This window comes from Takifugu flavidus, chromosome 19, assembly GCF_003711565.1.
Source record: "Takifugu flavidus isolate HTHZ2018 chromosome 19, ASM371156v2, whole genome shotgun sequence".
NCBI lineage: Eukaryota > Metazoa > Chordata > Actinopteri > Tetraodontiformes > Tetraodontidae > Takifugu > Takifugu flavidus.
The window spans coordinates 11,964,808-11,985,894 of NC_079538.1; the positions used below are offsets into that span (position 1 = coordinate 11,964,808).

Genomic DNA, 21,087 nt, shown 5'->3' on the forward strand with positions numbered 1-21,087 from the left:
TGCATCTCTGTCTCAGCGGGACCCCCGGGAGCCAACGGTGGAGGAGGAGAAGTGACGGAGCAGAAAACCTCTGCTGGAATTGGACCGATCCACTCCAGCAGCTGTGGGGGGGCCCCGCTAGGATGGCCCGTCCGGGCTGGCGCGTCCTCTCCCGTCGGAGACGCTGGGTGGAGGTGGACGGCGTGGACACCTCTGGGCGAGCGGCGTCTCCGCCTGAATGCTGCCCTGTTGCTAACGGCGGGCTGTATAAACACGGAGCTGACAACAAGCGAGGCCCTGTAGTAGCTGGGGGTGGGGGAGGGGCACGGGGGGGGGGATCCTGTTTGGGGCAGGAGGAGGGACGAGTGGATTCCCGGAGTTTATAACACGAGGCTTCTGCGTCGCCTCTGGAAGCGTGAATTCTGCCGCTCCTCTCTCTCCTCCAGCACGGCGGGAAAACGGTCCGGTTTGATATTTTCCTTTAAATTTCCCTAAAATTCACTCACGGCTCTGCCGTTTGCTCCGGGAGGATGCAGGAAGGGCGTAGAAACATCACATATCTGCTGGGCCTCCGCTAGGTTGCTAGCTTGCTCCTTTCCACAGACCGGCGGCTACGCTAGCCTTCCTAACCCTGCCTGCTGTGGTCACCTGACACCCTTTTGTTTTCTGAACTAACTCTGTTAGATTTTCCATATTTATGATCACATACGAACAAACTAACGAAATCAGCATCAACAGCACAAGTTAGCGAAACCACGGCTCTGGTGACACCTCGCCAGGCCACGTTAGCAGCTGCTGTCAAGCTTAAGTTTGGAGTTCACATCTTTGTCTTTGTTGGTTCACCCCCCCCCCCCCCCCTCCCCCGCCACCACCACCACCACCACCACCACCACCACCACCACATCGACACCTGTCACCTGTGTCTTCGTTGCTCCGCCCCCTTCCCTGTTTACCCAAAGCTTAAACTTCCTCCTCCTGCTTTTTGTACCGGATTTTCTAGCACAAACATGCTAGATCAGAGATTAGCCGCACCCTCCCGGAGCGCGCCTTCAACTCAAACGTGTCGCCTCATCCGATACAAATGTGCCACCTTTTTTTTTGTGTCCGAATGATGTTTTTCCCGTTTAAAGCGACGTGCACAGATGCCGTGAGCGGGCCAGCGGAAAACAGCCGTTTAGCATAAAAGGGAAAAGGACCCGTGAGACAGGAACTTAGAGCAGGACCGTAGACGGTTGCCAGGACGACGCAGGTCATGCCAAAGATGGCCTGATCCCACCTTCAATCCCAGCAGCTTTCCTTTTGTTTGAACTCACATCTGGGCTGAATTTCCCACTCCGAGCCGGTGACGGCGGTCCGCAGCCCCTCCCGCATCCCAACGTAAACAGAAGCGGTGGACGTCCATTTGTCTCCGAGCTCAAACATCCTCCGTCGCAGTATCCCGACGGATACCGCGGAACGTCACGTTTCGCCCGCGTCGGCGGTTCCGCTGGGACCGCTGAGCGCCAGAATTCCCAACAACGCGGAGCCGTTCTTCAGAGAAGAAGATGCACTTCAGCGTCGAGCGGGAGCCAGGCCATCCCAACACGCTAGCGGCACGGGACGGAGCGGCGGGATTGGCCGGCAGTTGTCAGGGCAACATCAAAACCAAACGTTGGACATCAAAGGCAGATCCGTCGGGACGGTTTTGGAAAACCAAAGTTGTCGGGCCCTCTGCGAAATGTTCCCTGTCGGGTTCCGCGCCCCCGAAAACACGGCCGGTGCCTCCCCGGACGCGTCTCTGTCCCGGGAACGGCGAGGGAGCGCTAGCTTTAGAAACATCAAAGCAATAGCTGGAGAAAAAGGCAGAAAGGGGACGGCAGCCTGCACAGTGAAGCCTGGACGTGTCTCCAGCGTCCAGCTGTGGGCAGCTGCTTGAGTCCCCCCCCCCCCCCTAATTAGCTGGAACCCCGGCGGCCCCTCGCCGTTCGTTTGCTTCTGACAGCTGATTTATTATTGCGTGATTTGAAATTAGCGCAGCGCGAAGAGCCTCTCATAACAATTTACACTCTCTTGACCTGGGACGCTCGTTAATTATTGGATTAGAATTAGAGGGAGGGTTGGACCCGTGTCCTCCCGCTCCGTGATGGCTGCTTTGTTTACCGGGATTCCTGCTCACGCCGGAGCGCCGTGCTTATTAATATTGTCTGTTTTTGAGGGAAGGTCGTTCCTCTCTTCATTCCCGTTAATCCTCTCGTGTCCCCACTTCAAACATTTAATACTCGGCCGATCTTTACTCCTCCTGGAAGCTTTTTAATTGCCTGGGAAGCCGAGAGGCGTGATGGCGGCCCAGGAGGCTCCTGTTATCCTGACAAATCCTGCCGGTGCTGAATTTGGGTGGATCCCGATTACATCAGAGTCCAGGTGAGACGACGCTCTGCTCCGAAATATCATGATGCTGCTCAGCAGGACGGGCTAATGCTTCGCCATCTTTGCCTTCAGGAGCCGTGATTTAATATCGGACTTGTTTCTCCGTGAGTTTACGGTTCGAGTTCTTTTTTCGGAAGAGCGTGGAATTCTGGAATTCCTTGTTTGGGATTTGTTTAATAGAGTTCAGAGCAATAATATCCTTAATTACGTCAGAAATGCTGGTGAAGAGATGCTAGTTGGGAGCGTTAGCCTGGATATTGTCTGTCTGACTATTGAATCTCTGAGAGTTGATGTTTTTAGCTTTAGCTTCCACAGACCTGCTGCAGTCTTTACGCCCATAAGGTCGTTAGCGGGTCGAGCCGCGACCTTGTGACCTTAGCCGCCCTGTGTCAGAAGGGCCGTTAGCGGTCGAGCGGTCATCAGTTTAGGCCTGAGGAGGCCTCAGAGCGACTGTTAGCAGCCGGGTGACCTTTAGAAAAGTGTCCACCAGCGCGTGACCGGAGTCGTTCCCAACAGGGTACTTTGGGGATCGGGGTAGTTTTTCCCTCTCCCAGACCCGTCTGGACCGGCTCCACCTCAGAGGACGCTGGGACGGGCGGCGTTGCTCCCCCTCTCATGGTGGGAGGGGCCCCACCGTGGCGAGATGAACTGAAGCGACCGTCTCTGGGGTGAGGAACGACGCTAAGGTGGCTAAACGGAGGCGTTCCCTGTGGGATTCATGACTTCTGCTCGCGCTTCTTCATCTGTCTCCCGCCAGCTCAACGCTCTCACCTCGGACGATTAATCCCATCCATGGAATTCCGCCTCACCTGTCGCTGACGCCCCCCCAGCAGGAAGAAAAATGCACCCTGAATTTGGTCTTTATAAGATATTAATAAGACCGAGGGCCAGAATAAAAGAAGCACTCAAAGAAGCGGACGGAAGGAAACGCCGCCAGCGGCCTAGCACAGCCTCCTGCTCATTGCTAGCATGCTAACCTGTAGGCTGCATGCTAACCTGTCGGCTGCATGCTAACCTGTAGGCTGCATGCTAAACTGTAGGCTGCATGCTAACCTGCCGGCTGCATGCTAATCTGTCGGCTGCATGCTAACCTGTCGGCTGCATGCTAAACTGTAGGCTGCATGCTAACCTGCCGGCTGCATGCTAATCTGTCGGCTGCATGCTAATCTGTCGGCTGCATGCTAACCTGTAGGCTGCATGCTAACCTGTCGGCTGCATGCTAATCTGCCGGCTGCATGCTAACCTGTCGGCTGCATGCTAATCTGTCGGCTGCATGCTAACCTGTCGGCTGCATGCTAACCTGTAGGCTGCATGCTAACCTGTCGGCTGCATGCTAACCTGCCGGCTGCATGCTAATCTGTCGGCTGCATGCTAACCTGTAGGCTGCATGCTAACCTGTCGGCTGCATGCTAACCTGTAGGCTGCATGCTAATCTGTCGGCTGCATGTAACAAGTGTGATCCCAGAGGGGAACTTGAATGTTTCCACTAATGTCCTGTCAAACCAAACTGAGATATCCGAGAATGTTCCGAGGTTTTCCCTGTCAGATGGAATTCTGGAGCTGAGGACAAACGAGCCATGAGCTAACGCTGGATAAATAAATATCTGAAGCAGCCTCCCAGCTAAGGAGGACGCGGCGTTCCTCAAGAGCGTGTACTCGGCCCCTCTTATCCTCGGTCGATCGGCGTGTACGTGGTCGGCCCCTGATTGCTGGGCCAGAGCCGCCTGTGGACCAGGTCCGATGTGGATTTCATTGCCCGTGGGGATGATTCCTTTTTGTCTCAACCCTTCCGGATTGTCGCTTCCCATTTAGGTTCGGAGCTTTTAAGCAGCGGTGCTGATGGGAAACACGCTGCACTGGTGATCCCAGACTGGTCCGATCAGCTCCATCTGGAGGGGCCGACCGGCCCACCTGCTTTTCATTACACCCGACCTCCTCGTGTTGGGCCTGGCGTTCCGGCGTTCCGGCGTTCCGGCGCTTTTGGGTGCCGCGTCACGTGTTGGCTGATTAATGGGGGGTCCTGCTGGTGTCCCGGGATGATCCCTGCTGTCAGGCTGGGGGGCCGAGCGAGACGCCTGCGCTGACACGGCCAGCTTCCGCAGGTGCTCCTGCTGCCCCGGAACCTCCCTGACCCCCCCCCCCATCATGACCCTGGCTGTCTCTAAACAGGCGCGGCTCCACCTCGCCGCCGCCGCCCTGGAGGCGAGGAACAATCGTTGGCACATGTGTGAAAACAAGCCGTCAGGAGGAATGGCAGGAATTCCCCCGCTCCCAGGAAGAGCTGGCAGGTATTTCTCATGACTATCTGCTTTCCCCGGAGTATCGGGTGTCTCCGGGGAGAGTCTCAAAAATGCCTCGGAAAAGTGGCAGGAATGCCGAGGAGGCACATGGAAGCATTTTAGAGGAGCCGACATCGCTCAGCGTCCTCCCCGTATCTCTGGCAGGAGAGCGTTAACACATGTTCGGTCCCCGGCCCCTCCCCCGCGCGCACGGACACGTGCGCGTGTGTTGGTGTCACAGCGGGGGTTGTGCAGGAATACGCCCCTGGGAATCTGACGCTGGCCGAGCTTCAGCTCTGCTGATACCTCAACAAGAAGAACTTGTTCTTATCAATGGGAGGCTTTATTTCTGCTGTACACACACACACACACACACACACGCACACACACACACACACACACACACACACACACACACACACACTGGTGGCCTGCAGACAGACACAGTAGCAGCATGGTGGTTCAACACAGCCCTGATATCAATAATGTCGCACACCTGCGGAATAACAAACAGACGAGCGCCTGTTGGTGCAGCAGCTCTGAGGAGGAACCAGAACCAGAACCAGAACCAGAACCAGAACCAGAACCAGAACCCCAGAGCCATCCCGCCGGTGCTGCCTGCTGGTAGCATGTTTGACGCCGTCGCTGTAGCTGCTACATGCTAACCTCTCCTCACTCTTTCCAGATTCCGGCACCTCCGTCGACAGAAACGGACCTCGGATTTTCTTCCTGCCCTGTTAGCGACCGCGGCTCCCTTTAGCTTCCCCCAACAGTAGCGCGTCTGCTCTGTGTTGTCAACAACAGCTAGCTCAATGCTAGCTGATGGATATTAGCAGCGGTGCCAGAAAGAGGAGCCTACAGCGTTCCCAAAACTGTGGTCCGTGGTGAGTTCGCTCCTCAAACAGGAAGGATGACGATGGCGTGCGGACAGAAGCGGAAGTGAAACAACATTTTCTGGCCAGAGTTCAACATCTGGGGGCTAAAACTTCCTTTTCTGCAGCAGTCAGCTGATGTCAGCGAGCGTGGCGCCCACGATGACCCCGTGTGACGGTAGCCGCGGTAACGTCATACGGCTGAGGAGGAGGAGGAGCCGGGACGGAAGTGTGACATCATCAAGGCTGATGAAAGGACAGCGAAGAGACGCCCGTCTCTCCGGAACGCCGGCGTTTAGCTGCCTCAGTCAGGCCGGACAAAGAGCCGGGGACGACGGCGGCGTAGCTCACACTCACGTGTCGGCGAGGAGGCGGCTGGAGCAGTTGCCTCGGCAGATCCGAGTCCTGTAATCCAGGAGTTAGCGATGGATTAGGCCAGACATTTCCCAGCAGGCGTCCCGTCTCGGGGAGGTTCGGAACCGCAGTTGTTGCGGCGGAAAACTCGACGCCGCGATTCTGTTTTAGGACGCGAGTTTAGTCCGTTGGAGTGACAGACGTCACGCTGACGTGCGCGGCGTTAGCGGGTAGAAAGACAGCGATGAAATGCTAAGATACCAGCTGGGTTACTCACAGGAAGCTGAAGCTAAAGAGGGCGCGCAGGTGAGTCACGCAGGTGAGTCGCACAGGTGAGTCGCGCAGGTGAGTCGCACAGGTGACAACGCATCTTTGCAGACACAAGGATGATCTGTAGCACTGAAGCTAACTGAGAAAAATAAGCTAGCTCCTGCTTTAGCTCTGGGTTTTGGGGGAAAGCTTGTTTTTAATGACCCTCGGAGTGAGCTAGCTTAAACGTGCCTTTATTTTTGTGTGCGATCTTGTGACAAAACATTTTTTTAATTCACACTCGCGCTAATTATGAAACAGCCCTCGTCCACTTTGCTAATATTAGCCCACTTTTAGTAATAAAGCGCAGGTGGCGCGTCAAGCTTTCCTGACACTTCAGAGATCTCTGAGCTAACTTTAGCGCGTCAACACGTTTAAAAGTGTCGGTTTGAAACTTTACACTAATCCAACTAATCCGAACAGGTTCGCTGGGTAATTGAATCACCGCCGCCCGTTTTTGGCGTTGGCGCCGTAGCACACGCCACCCGTGAGTCACAGTCACACGGCAACAACGCGACGGGCAGAATAAGTTCACGTTGAGGCTGCGATTGTTGGCGGTCGTGAGAGCTGCCATGTGACTCCTGACAAACCAAACAGCCCAACTCCTGTCCGGGGAGAGTAAACAAATAAATAAACATCTGCTGTTTGTCTGACTTTGACGGCTAAAGACCAAACTGGAAATGTTCAGTTAAATAACGACTGTAATGTGACGATGAGTAAACTAGCTTAGCTCAACTGCTGTTGCTACTGTTGCTAACACCTGTTTCATAAATTCTCTTGAAAAGTTTGTCTTTAGCTGGTGAGCAATCGTCAGCTGTCAGTCGGCTGTTTGACTTTTATTAAATATTAAATCCCGTCAGCGTGGTGGTTTTATTTTGAAAGGCGGTTTGAAGACGGCGCTGCTGTTCTGGAACGCCGCAGAGTTCTGCTGTCAGTCAAGCGTCTGTGGCGGCCCGACGTCTCTGCCTCAGACCTCCTCGTGTCTCCGTAGCTGCTCCTGACAGCTGTTCCACCTTCGCTCGCGCTCGCGCGTCTTCACAGGTCGGTTTTATCCCGATGAGCTGTTAGCGGACACGGCGGGATGCTATTGAGGAGTGCTACCGAGCAGCAGAAGACATACGCTAAATGAGCTGGTTGTTGGCTAGTTATAAAAGTTATCTACATGCTAGTTGCACCAGGCCTGAGCTAGCATTGCAGGCACTGGGTAGCTACAGAGAGTTAGCAAGATTTTTAGCCAGATTTGGTGTGTTAGCAATTACACGGTAGAGGCTAACTGAGTAGGTTAATGGTGGTCGGATGTTTTAGACGTTAGCAAGGAGAGGAATAACGTTAGCTCGAACCGCTCTCTTGTCTATACGCATTTATTCCGGTGAGAATCTCACGTGTCATCATCCTCATTCACGCAGAACCATATTTAGCCTACGTTTATTATCACGTTAGCTGTTAGCACCGGGATGGTTGTCAAGGTAATTGACGGGAGCCAGAGATAAAGGAGCTACATTCCTCAGATCTGAGCGCTCGTGTCAAACCGTGTTTACATCAGCAGACGCCGTAAAACGCTCCTGTCCCACGCAGGACGGCGGGCAGCAAACGCCACACGATGTTACGTTAGCATCAATTAGAACGCTCGCAGTCGCGCGGCGCTAAAGCTGGACGCCAGAGAGAAATGAAGATTAACGCAAAGGTCAGCTCCTCCGTTTGGCCCTTTATCCTGCCTCAGATCTTAAAGTGGTTACAATTCCGGATCTATTACTCTCACGGGGGGGGGGGGCTGCACTGGGGCCACAAACAGGCCCGAGCGGCCCTGGACGAGGGTGTGGCGTTGGGGTGCCAAGGCGCTGCCGGAGGACTTAACCCCTGTTGTTTCTGAGCTCGAATGTAACACACACACACACGCACGCACACACACACACACGCACACACACACACACACACTCTCTCTCTCTCTCTCTGCATTTCACCAAAGCGTTCCCAATTCCAGTAGATTCCCCCCCCGGAAGGCCGCCGTCGTTTGTCTCCCCTAAACGAGGCCGCTTCGTGGAAGCTTTGCCGACTTTAGTGGCTATTATTATTCCCGTTATTCCCGTCCTGGCCTTCGGCTTTTTAAGGAAACGACTCCCCCCCTTTCGGGAAATCAGGAATCCGTGCTTGAGAGATTGATTAAAAAACGCCGACATTGGGAATGACGACAGCCACAGCAGCTTTGATGCCCCCGGCTGCTTTTTCCCGCCGCTCCGATGCTAAGCTAATACGCAGCAGTGCAGATGGGGGTCAGCTAACGGGAGCGCCGCCGTCTCCCCTCTCTGCTGTGGAAAACACTCGTCTTTCCCGAGGACTCGGCTACAGAAGCTCATAAACCCAGATGATGGACGGAGCTGCCCCTCAGGCCGCACAAGGAATCCTGGGAAAAGGGAACGGAATCAAGCAGCAGATGTGGCTGAAGTCATTTGGCAGGAGGCTGCGAGGGTCTTAATTAATGTTGCCGTGACGACCAGACACTTTGATGGCAGACGTTGAAGAATAACCAAATCCACGCTGCAGTCTTCGCATCTGGAATACTTTTCTTTGTTCTTTGTGTTCCCGCTCCACACAGAAAAACAGCAGAATTCCGAGTCCACGTCTCCGGGAACCGATCCGAACGTCCGAGGCCAAAACAAATGGACCTGCTCCGTGGATCGGTGCTGAGATGGCTGAAACTGAAGCCGGAGCGGGGTCGTTCCCAAACGGATCCTCGCTTTTGACTGGCCCCAGGAATGGAAAACACCGTCAGGTTCCAGGATCTGTCCTTCAGTGCGTCCACGCCCCCGGGGGGGCCGCGGAAAATGTCAAACAACAGCTACACCGCTACGTTCTGTCCCTTCACCGCTCCGCGGAGAGAAAGGAGGAAAACCGGCAGCTTCGGTTCAGGAGGCAGCGCTTCCCGGGACCTGGAGCTCCGTCTGAAATGCCTGACCTGGGTTCATAGCAAGACTCGCCCCGATCGGGCCCACGCTCCCAAGCATTCGCTCCCCGGAGCACCGGGTGCAGCCGGATAAAGAGAACATTCCCCGACCCTCAAGTGGGAATGCAGACGGTGTCAAAACACGGCGTCCCGATTCTGCTGCAGGACATCTGGTCTCGTCCGGGCTCAAGCTCCCGTGATTCCGTGACATTCCCTGGTGTTCTGCTCTTCATCCGGACCCAGACGCTAACATCGCTAACGCTAACGCCTGAAAACGCAAATGTCCCGCGGGGAGACGAGCGCCGCTCTACTTCCCGGGAGAAGCGGCGGGTTGGCGTCTGTTCCGAGAGCCTCAGGAGGACGGACCTGGACAACAGGACTCCTTTGGTTCCCTCTTGTTTGGACTCGGAGATCTCGTCTGTTTGCTTCCGTCCTCGCTGATCAAAAGTCTTCCGCGTCCCCCGTCTTCTCCGGCGCCCATCTCGTCTCCGTGGACGCGGAGGCTGCCTCCGCCACTCCGCCTGTTTGATGTCGGATCCTCAAACAGACGCTCTCAGGGACACGGAATTGTGTCTCTTTTGTTCCCGAATTCACACGGGCATCGTTTGCAAAAGCCAATTCCGTTTCCTGTTATAGAAGCTAGCTTCAAAGGCTAGCTATGCTAGTTGGAAAACAATCTCCGCCCAGCCAGGTTTGGGGGGGGGGTTGATTCACACGCCAAAATTCCTGCCGCCCTCGTGTTGGCAAAATAAATGTTGAAGGAAAGTATCAAACACGGCTAATTAGCGTAGCTTAAGCTAAGCCGTTTTTGCCGCCTGTGTAAACAGGCGGTAAAGTGGCGGCCTGGAGGATCAGCAGCCTTTTGTCCGTGAGCGGCGTTGTTGGTTCTGCTGCTACAGGTTGTGTACACCAGACTTTTCACCGCCTGATCAAAGGATTCCAGCTAGTCTGAGTTAAGCTACGGATCCGAGCTAGCGTAGCCGCGGGTACGCTTTCCGAATGTCTATTTTGAGCACATTGTGGAGCCTCCTGAGATGTTTCGGCGTCTTTAAATGACTCCGAACATCAAAGTTCTTTCCACGTTCCTCCTGTGAGTGCAGGAACGTCCTGGAGATTCCTGAAACGACCACAACAGAGACGGATCCGACAGAACTGTGGATACACGGAAATGAGATTTACGAGCTTCACGTCTGGAGTCGGACTCGTAAACCCCGATGATACGCGTGCACGTGTGTGTGTGTGTGTGGGGGGAGGGGGGGTCAGGAGGCCGGGAATACTCGGGCCGCTCACACAGAGGCGCGGTCAGGCCGAGGCGGCTCTGGCTGCGGGCCGGGTCGTTCCGAAGGTCATGTGACCGTGGAATGTGGCCAGAGGCCGCTCCAGTCAGACGATCCCTTCAAAAACAAGTCCAAACTGTTTCCCGCCTGGGAGGCGTCACCTGTCCGACACTGTTCCCACCTTAGTTTAAACAAAACTGGGGGGAAAAGAGGTGAAACGAGGGCCGGGAATAACGTATGAGAACGAAGGAGAGGGAGTGGCCACGCCCACTGGTGATAACCACGCCCACCGGCGGTGACATCAAAGCCGGGGCATCAGCGGTGCTTTGATGACAGAGGAAGGGAAGCGTGACTCGTGCACGGACGAACGCGTCTGTTCCCAGAGAGAGCAGGGAAGCTAACGGAACCGTCACTGGACCGGGAACGTGATGCCTTCATGGAACTGAAGCCACAGAAATCTCCCTATTTTCTGAGTAAGTGGAGGAAAGAACGGAGGGCCTTGAAGGCAGCGCGAAGCCTCCTCCAAAGTTCAGCGTGCCGGAGCAGAAACTCAGCTAGCGTAGCTTTATGTAGCGCCTGGCAGCTGCTCGCCTGGCGTCCGCTCAGCCTCTTTGGCTGCTGTAGCGGCTCCGTGGCGAAGGAAAGGTCTCCGCCGCCACCGCGGCGAGCTGCTGCATCATCATCATCATCATCATCATCATCATCAGGGATGATGCAAGACTCCCAAAATATGAGCGGGTCTTTTCAGCTGTTTGAAAACTTTTATGTGTTTTAACAAAATATCTAATAATAATAATACATTTTTCATCAGTTGTGATGAAACCTGGCTAAGCTAGTACGCTAAGCTAGTACACTAAGCTAGTACACTAAGCTAGTACGCTAAGCTAGTACACTAAGCTAGTACACTAAGCTAGTACGCGTATTGATCTAAATACTATACTACTGTACTAAATAATAACAAAAAGGATTGTTTTTTTATCGTAGAAAAGTTCCTGACGGAATCTCCAGAAATAAATCTCTCTTTTTATTCCGGAGGCCTCTCTCCCACCAGGACGCCGCCGGCGTTCCCACGAGGTGAAGAAGCAGATCGCCTTCCCGGCGTGAACTCAAGAACGTTAGCAAAGAGCTCAATAACATCGGCGAGTGCCGCCGGAGGCTAAATCAAATTACCAAAATGGAACCAGCGTCGGCGAAAACGGCGCCCGTCAATCACGTCCGGGACGTTTAAACCTGAGACGCCGGCTGTTGTTTTTACAGCCGGAACCTCTGGCGCCCACATTTTTAACAGTTCTCGCAGCAGAACCAACAGAACCCGGGGTTCTCCGGGTCCGGGGTTCTCCGGGTCCGGGGTTCTCCGGGTCCCGGGTTCTCCGGGTCCGGGGTTCTCCAGGTTCCCTGGGGTTCTCCGGGTCCGGGGTTCTCCGGTCCCGGGGTTCTCCGGGTCCGGGGTTCTCCGGGTCCGGGGTTCTCCGGGTCAAGGGGTTCTCCGGGTCCGGGGTTCTCCAGGTTCCCTGGGGTTCTCCGGGTCCGGGGTTCTCCGGGTCCGGGGTTCTCCGGGTCCCTCCCCTCTGGGCGTATCGGAGCGAGGGGTCGCGGTGCTTCCACGCCAGGTTTCACCTGGTGGCAAGGACGCTTCATACCTCTCATGCTAGTCATGCTAATGTGGTTTCAGGGCCGATCCAGCAGTAATCTAGAGATCCCCCCCCACGACTGAATAATCACGTTACACGTTTGTTTGGAATCGCAGACGTGTTTTAACAGCTAAACGTACGTATCGGATTCTTTATAGCACTTAACTCCAATTAACCTCAGCTCTGCTGGGGGGGTGGGGGGGGGGGGGGTAATCAGATTATCCAGGACTAGTTTCCTTTTATCTGGGGGAGGGGGCGGTCCTTGAGACACGGCGGAGAGCAAGAACAAGCTAACCGTTGTGCCTGAGACCCCCCGAATGCACCTCACATGCTCCCCCGAGGTGGCCCGGGGGTCCAGGGGCTCGTCCCGTTGTCCTCAGCTGAGCTTCCGTCGTGTCCTCAGTGTCTCTACGTGTCCAGAGTCAAACGTCTTTTAGATTTTTCTTGGTTTATTTCTGACGTTCAGGCGTCTTGTCAAAATAATTTGGGCGGTCGAGGCTCTAAAAAGGGATCTTTGGAAACAGAGGCGGGTGCCCCCCCCAGGTGTCCCCCCCCCCCCCCCCCCCCCCAGGTGTCCCCCCCCCCGAATACTCAAAAGCCAAAAACACATTCCAGCTGTCCAACACGCTGGCTGGTGTATTTGTGCAGCCTCATCCTCCGGCCTGCCCCCCCCACACCTCCGCTCCCCCCCCCACCACTGGCCTGCCCCCCCCCACAGCCGCCAGTGGCGTCGATGCTTCTCCACACTTGAACCTCAATGAGCCGCCGCCTCGGTCGACCCCCCCCACAGGAGTAGTGAGGGATGTTAGCGCGGTTAGCTACTGTTGCTAACTGCAGCTCCGTTTTTATAGTTTTGCTAATGACGAGGGGCCATTTCACACCTTTCTAGTTTAGCCAGTCGACGGTTTGACACAAGCTAACGTTTAAGCTAACGTATAAGCTAACGTATAAGCTAACGTATAAGGATAAAAACATTTGTTTTGCTCTTTTGAAGGAACTTTTTTGGTTTTTCTTTAACATAGCGAAGGGTTAAAAATGTCGGCACCGGCAATTAGCTGATAAAACGAGGGGCAGTTCTGGCGCTTCTCCTTTAGCATTATAGCCTCTCTAAAGGTTGGAGTTAATGAAGAGGGATTAACGGGGATTAACGAGGCTGCAGCCAAGGATCCCAAACTGTACCAACGTTAATAAAGTGCACACGGCCCCCCCGACCGCGGCCAGCGAGGAAGCTAACGGTTGTTGTTTCACGCGGATCGTGAAATCTGCCTTGAAAAAACCCCGATAATTATCTTTTTTGTGTCGTCCTTCTGGATAAAACTGGGTTTTAAGTTCTTGAAAAGTTCTTTTTAAGGGATTTCGTCACCCCAGAGGTTGTCAAGAGAGAACAGAAGGTCAGAGCGATACAGGTGAACAACAGGCCGGCGGCGGCGCCGTGAATAATGCAGGAGGTTCGTCTCTGAAAGTTTAAACCCTCGTCTCTCGACTGCAGGCGCAGCAGCGCCGCTGATTGGGCTAATTATGCTGCGGTGATTGAGCCTCTTAATGCGCTCGTCGCTACATGAATCACGGAGTTTGGGAGCGTATTTTTTTTCTTTTTAGCTGCTATTTTTCTCTCTTACGTACGCACGTGCACGCATGCCACTGCTAATATATCACAAACATTCTCTCCGTTAGCAGCTAGAACAAAGCCCACATAAATTACAGCTAATTGCCACGCAGGTGCTAACAGGACGCCACGGCGGCGTGTTGGCGGAAACGTGTAAAACAAGCGAGAATTAGCTTCTCAGCACGCGTGATAAATCGCACACGCGCCAGGTAAAAGGCGCCGTTTTCCACGTGACCGATGATTGAAGCAACTTAACTAGAAAAAGGCGCTAATTCACCTGCTAAAATGATCCTTTGTTGCTAGCAGCTGAAACATAAAACTGCTTCTTTATCTTGTTTAAACATAAATAAGGTGATTTCTGTGGGGGGGGGTCACTCACCGCTGGTTCCTGCTGGCTGGTACCGGCGGACCCGCGGCTCCGGGGGGCTGGTTGAGGTTGAAGAGGCAGCAGGTGTGAGGGCGGCGGGTTCGCCGGAGCGTGTCCACCTCACTCAGACGCCGGCGGTTCCTGCCCCCCCCCCACTCGGTGGTGAGGGTGGACCCGCTGGGACGCACAGAACCAGATCCAGAGCCGTCCCGCCTGGACGGGCCGCTGCTCCCCTCGCTCTGCTGTGGGGGGGTCGGGTTTCAGAGCTTTGACTGGAATGTGAGGGGGCAGTCGTGTGGAGAGGCAGAGGTGCCGCAGAGGTCAAAGGTCAGCGGGTAGTGTGTCGGAACAGAGAGGACGGGGGCGTCTGTCATCTGGGAGATGTGGCAGGGTCCCACAAGAAAACAGGGGTTTAAGGGGGGGTCACGGTTACGGAAGTGGAGCGAAGGGGGGGGCATGTTTGACAGCTCTGGAGGGGCGGGACCCCAGTGTGTTTACACAGAGTCTTCAGAGGGGCCCAGTGGGGGGGGGGGGGCAGGATCGGGAATCATACGAGCGAGCGCAGAGATAACGAGGACGGCCCCCAGGCCCACTGGCCCCAGTATCACCACGTAAGCCAACACCATCGCCGTGACGACCCCGCCCCCCCCATCCATCACCCCTGCTACTTTCACCGCTCAGGGAAATGACCCGTGACACCTTAAGCTCCTCCCCCTGGTGAGCGGCAGGTGAGCCCGGGGCCGTTTACTCACGCTAAACATGTCGCATGACCAACAGGTAACACCCCCCCCCCCTTCCCCGCCCCCCCGCAGGTCTGATGCCATCAACGCTGACCTCCGCCCGGAACTTCAGCGGCGTCTCGTAAACCTGGAAATATGGGCCGGGCTAATTTTATTAAGCATCAGAAACGGTGAAGCTGCGCTAACGGGCTCCGTTTACAGCAGGAGATAAAAGGATTAACGACTAAAACGGGCTCATCATCAGTTTACAGCCCACCAATAAACACGGAACCACTGCGTCCCCACTTGGCAGCCGCGAGGCTACGTTAGCTCCAGGTTAGCCAAGGCTGCGTTTATGCTAACATCCAGTTCAGAATGACGCCGCTCGTCATGGTCACCTTTGATGTGCTGCTGTTTTAACCCCCCCAGAACAGTGTGAAGGTTCTGGAATCTTCTCCTTCAGCTCCAGCTCAACGTTTATTTCAGTGACGCTAGCGCTAGTGTTAGCATGAGGCTGGCGCCGCTGTGAATCCTGTTGTGAGCGTCATAATTATCCTGCGCTGATACTTTGGTCGAATGGTGAAGAAATGCTAATAGCCCAGCTCGCGGCTAAGCTTAGCGTAAACGGATTTTACCGTGTGTGTTGTGTCGGAGTTCTGCGCTCCAAAGCTAGCGTTCTTACACCCCTTCGGGGCGGCGCCGTCATCGTGGCGACCTCAAAGTGGAGCCTTGCAGTCGCCGGTGTTGGAGGCACCTGTGGGGAAGCGCAGGTGTAACACGGACGACAGAACAAAGATGGCGGCCGGCGGCGCGTTCGGGTCGCCAAACTGTCAGGCTGGTTCTGAGCGGCAGCCCCGTGTGGGGGCGGGGTTATTGATGTGTCAGTCAAAACTCCCCCCCCCCCCCCCCCCCATCTGTGGACTTCCACCCCGCGCGTGCGGCCACGTCCTCTCAGGCCCGTTCCCATGGTAACGGCGCTGATAGTGAGCAGCTTGTTTTTGGCAGACGTGGTGCTGCTGGACCGCTGCCAGGCGCTGGGGGGTCCGATGGGCGGAACCGCTGCCAGACACACACACTTCTGCAGGTACGGACTCCTCTGTTTTCCCAGGAACCGCCAGGCAGCTTAATCAAACACGGATCATGTTTCAGCGCGTCCGCGGCGCCGCGAGCTGACAGGCCCGGCTGGTTCTGCAGGGTTCTGGTCCTCAGGGTGGCTCACCGGATCCCGCTTTAGTCAGAGCTGAGGGTCCTGTTACGCTCTCGGCTAAGCTCCTGACCCTGTTTTCTGGGTCGTGGTGAGAATTCCTGAAGATGAACGCACACGTTTAGGTCCCTAGCTAGCGCGGCTCATTAGCCAAAGTGATTTTTTTTTCGTTTTGAATTTCAACGTCTGAACTGCGACTTTAACGTAGGAATTAATTCTGACTAAACTTTGACACCTTCTTTTTTTCCCCTGATCCTGTCTGCGTGGCGGATTTTCCATTTAAATCAAAGCAAAGTCGTTTGCCTTTGATCTCTGGCCTTAAGTGATTGATCCTCTTGTGTAGCTAGCTAAGGAGGAAGCTAACCAACAATAAAGGAAGGTGAATGTATCGGGGGAAGTGCTCAATTCTTCCTTCATAGCTGTTGACCTCCAGACTCCCTGCAGCTTTAAGTAAACATCCATAAGATAAATTCTGGACCAACATTCCGCTCGCCATCTGTTCCCAGAGCGGAGCGTGATCCCTAAAGTCTAATAACTTTCCTTTTTTCTTCCATAAATATCAGAGGGGCAGCCTGGGATGGAATTAAAGGGGATTGTTTATTGTGCAAACAGCTTCCTCACGTTATGATGTTTGGATTCCTGAATGGAATCAAAGTGAAGGGAAGCCCGGCGCCGCGCTGGGGGCCGCAACGACCCCCCCCCCCGCCCAGGACAGACGGGTAATGACATCATTTGGAGTTGGAATCAGCTTTTTACAGAGAAAACTAAATGCGTTGCTTTATTGGTTGCGGAATTGCCAATTAAAAAGTAACACCTGGAACGCCGAGGCCGGCCCACGGGACAAATCCCCCCCCCCTCCCCCAGAGAATGCTTCCCTTTCCAGCTTCCATCCTGTGAACACTTGACAACAGTGGTGCAGGAACGCCGGGAGTCTGGGGAGCCTCTTAGATGTGTCCGTAAAAGCTGCAGCCTGGTCTGTGACCCCAGCACACACACACACACACGCACACACACACGCACGCACACACACGCACACACACACACACACCACGCACACACACACACCACACACACACACACCACACACACACACACACACACACACACACACAGATTTCTCCATCTCCTGTCAGGAAATCAGCATATCTCATATCTTAAAGCTGTGACACCTCTGGACACCTTCCGTTAATTCCAGGATCCTGGAACAGGAAGTGCCTGCAGGCGGACGGAGACGAACGACAGACTTGCTGCGCCGCCGTGCGCTAATTAGCTTGGCGGCTAATAGGTAGACGGACGCGTTAGCGTCCAGCGAGAGGTCAGTGTCTCGACCGTGCACGCGTAGGAAGCTTCTGGAGGTCCTGCGGAGTGTCGCGGCCTCGCCGGAGATGAACATCGCCCCACATCGCCATGACAACCGCCGTGACAGCGATGCTGACAGGCGCTGCCGTGGCGACGGGCTGAAAAGAGCTCCTATTTATTTTGCAAATGTCTTCAGCAGCTGCGTCGGCTTATTGCTTTCTGGCCTGACTGACACCGTCGTTGTGGAAAATAAAGGGACGGAACCACATCTGACGCCTGGAATATCGCTCGGAACTCCCCCAGGAGACGCGCACGGGGCGACGCACGTTCCCTAATGAGCCGCCGAGTTGGGACATGAAGAGACGTACGGACACAGCTCCGAGCTCCTCTGGAGCTGTCGTCTCCGGATTGACGGACTGGTTTTCCAGGTCCACTGTTGTGGAAGCTCGGAGTCACGTTTCCTTTTGTTTTTGTTCGTTAGCTTCGGACGTCACTAGCATCATGTTGATAAGGTCCTCTAAGGTCGTGTGTACGGACGCAGACTCTCTGCTCACCCTTCTTCATCACTTCCGGGTGATTTGGGTCGGCTCCTCATCTTCAGTCCAACACTCTCCCATAGCAACAGAGCCTTTAGCATCTCCAGCTAGGAGCTAGCATCAGCTAACTCTCCGAGCCTCTGTGAACATGCTAACCGCTCACAACAGCCTAAATAACCGAGAGGAAACGCAACAGAAACCAGGATGCAGATGGTTTCAGGGCTTTGGAGGAAGAGCAGAACGGGCCTGGAGAACTCGTTCCGCTCACTATCGTCTCTGGTGGATCGGATCCCTGAAAACTTTAGTTTTCATACTGAACAACGTGGAGGAGAGAAGTTGGAGCCTGTTTGTGTTTCACCTGCTCGGGAAAGCTTTGAAGTGTCTGAAGAGAACGTTGGTGACACCGACATGCAGAGAAACAGACTCTATCGGAGCAGAATTCCCAGATCCGTCCCGACTCCATGAAACATTCATCCCAACACGTCGGCGAGTCAGGCGAGAATACGGCGGCACTGCTGCTAATGGGAATAAATGAAGGTTAATCACCTGGAGCCCTGATCAAAGCAAGGCTCAGCTGTCAGAAAAAAGCTTCAGGATTCATTAATGACACACACACACACACAGACACACATACACACATACACATACACACACACACACATACACACACACACACACACCCTGTGTGCTGTTTGCTGATGAGGAGCCGAAGCTCATTTGAAAATGTTCAGGATAAAAATAGCCGTCCAATCAAAGCGCAGAGCCTGAATTAAGGCTTTCACTTTAGAGGAAATGATAATAATCATGTTTCCGAGCTTCTGGCCAACTCTTCCGTGACTGAGTGTAGCCGTGTTGCTGCTTCCGGCGTTCCGAACCGAGCTGGGTCGCAGCGTTCAGGGGTTTTTGCTGCTCGCCCAAACGGATGGACAGTTACATTTACGGGAGGCCTTTTATCTCCTTTGATGTTTCTTAACTCTGCTTTGATCTATAAAGTCTTCAGAGTGGTGAAATTCTTTAATTCTGATCTTTTTTCTTTCAACTACAGTTTTGCAAACGTGAACTTTGCCTTTGATTCTTCTTCTTCTCCGAGGAAACTACAGATCAAAGACAGTTGAAACTATCAGATCAAAGACAGTTGAGAACGTCAGATCAAAGACAGTTGAGACCTTCAGATCAAAGACAGTTGAAACTATCAGATCAAAGACAGTTGAAACTATCAGATCAAAGACAGCTGAGACCCTCTCCGTCCACCTGCTCTGGTCATTTCCTTCTTCATTTGTTCAGCTGTGGAATCCTCTCAGCAGCTTCTGCCTGAAGAGGACGAAGAGACAAAATAAAGGGTGGAAAGAGCTGAACCACCAGATGGACATGAGGGGACGTGTGGACAGAGGTCCTAACGGTGAGCTCTGGATGACCCGGAAAACTGCTGCTGTGCTCTAGTGGGAGTGATGGGATGCACCTCCTCCTCTCCTCTCCCTCTCCCTCTCCCTCTCCTCTCCTCCTCTCCTCCTCTCCTCTCCTCTCCTTCCTCTCCTCTCCTCCCCTCCCCTCCCCTCCCCTCCCCTCCCCTCCCCTCCTCTCCTCTCCTCTCCTCTCCTCTCCTCTCCTCCTCTCCTCCTCTCCTCTCCCCTCCCCTCCCCTCCCCTCCCCTCCCCTCCTCTCCTCTCCTCTCCTCTTCCTCTCCTCTCCTCTCCTCTCCTCTCCTCTCCTCTCCTCTCCCTCTCCTCTCCTCTCCCCTCCCCTCCTCTCCTCTCCTCTTCCTCTCCTCTCCTCTCCTCTCCTCTCCTCTCCTCTCCCTCTCCCTCTCCTCTCCTCCTCCTCCTCCCCTCCCCTCCCCTCCCCTCCCCTCCCCTCCCCTCCTCTCCTCTCCTCTCCTCTCCTCTCCTCTCCTCTCCTCTCCTCCTCCTCCTCTCCTCCCCTCCTCCTCCTCCCTCCTCCTCCTCCCTCCTCCTCCTCCTCCTCCCTCCTCCTCCTCTCCTCCTCCTCCTCAGCTGCCACTGTAGGTCACACCCTGGTCCCAGACAGGCCGAGCAGCTGCCCGTCTGGGACCAGGAAGGTCACTTACTACCAGGACGGGAATTATTGGGAATTATGAAAGGATTCCGGAGCCAGAGCAGCATAATGCTGCCACAGCAGCAGGTTCTCTCAGCAAGAAGGTTAATTACCAAAATAATTCCTCATTTTCACTCCACAATAGTGTAATTATGGGATTAGCCCGTTAGCTGGGTTTAGCTAAAATAACAGAATTACTGCAGAGTTTCAGAATAAAAGTTTCGAGTGATTAAACATGAACATTTATTTACTCTGAAATTTTTCATTTTTAATCCATATTTCCTCTTTACTGTTTGTATTTGACTGCCCCCCCCCCCCCCCCCCCCCCCCCCTCCCCCGTCCCCCTTTGGGGGCTGCTGTAAAGTGAGTTTAGCCTTAATTAACTGTTAAATCTTTAATTACTTCTGTTAAATAATTAACAAAGAAACATTTTATTTTCCAGTGTGTAACTACAATGTGATTTTGTGCAGGAGGAATAAAGATTCTGTTTTAAATCCCGTAGTGTTTGCTTTTAATCCCCCACCAACCCCCTGTAGCAGCAGGATTAGCATTAGCATCATGTTTACGCAGACTGATGTTATTACAGCTTTTTGGGATGCTGGGGGGGGGGGGGGGCTGCCCCTACAGGACCAGCTGACCAGGTTCAGTACCCAGTTGGTGGATGTGGTTCTGGTTCCAGACAGGAGGAGGGTGAGCAGATCAACTCCACGCTCCGACCGCCGTCCGCCATCGACACTAGCTAGCGTTAGCTGCGTGATTGACTTCAACATTTGCCACCCGCCTGCTCCGTCCCGCCGCTGCTAAAAGGGTGTTTCCTGACAAGCTAGCTCGTTTTACATTTATGCGCTAATGCTTTAAGGCCTGAGCCGGAGCTCCGCGGTTTATGGGCTGTTGTATAATGTTTCAGGCGGAGCGCCTGTGCGGCTTTCCCTCAGCTTTAGCCGCCAGGCGCTAGCTCGGGAAGAGCAGCGCTGAGCTGAGTCGGCCTTTGGACTCAGAGGCTGCAGTTTAATGAATATTAGCCTCCTCCACGGCGTCCTCGGCTAATTAACAGCCCACGTGTAAAATATACATGACTGTAGCCTGTGTGTGTCAGCATGTGGGAAGAGTAGGGTCAAAGGTCAGGAGATGGTTTTAAATGTTTGCTAAACCTTTTTATTCACTCATTTGAAAGAAAAAAAAACAAACCACAGCATTGTTTTGCTAATTATACTTGACACCCAGCACATTTAATTAATACAACATTCTCAAAAACG

General features: G+C 54.1%; 1 long non-coding RNA gene across 1 annotated transcript; it reads left to right on the plus strand.

Annotated features, from left to right (window-relative positions):
- Window positions 1–3,698: 3,698 nt before the first annotated feature.
- On the plus strand, window positions 3,699–7,058 carry LOC130516091 (uncharacterized). The gene is made up of 2 exons (XR_008947351.1): window positions 3,699–5,548; window positions 5,665–7,058. It is a non-coding gene; the product is annotated as an uncharacterized LOC130516091 (long non-coding RNA).
- The last annotated feature ends 14,029 nt before the right edge of the window (window positions 7,059–21,087 follow it).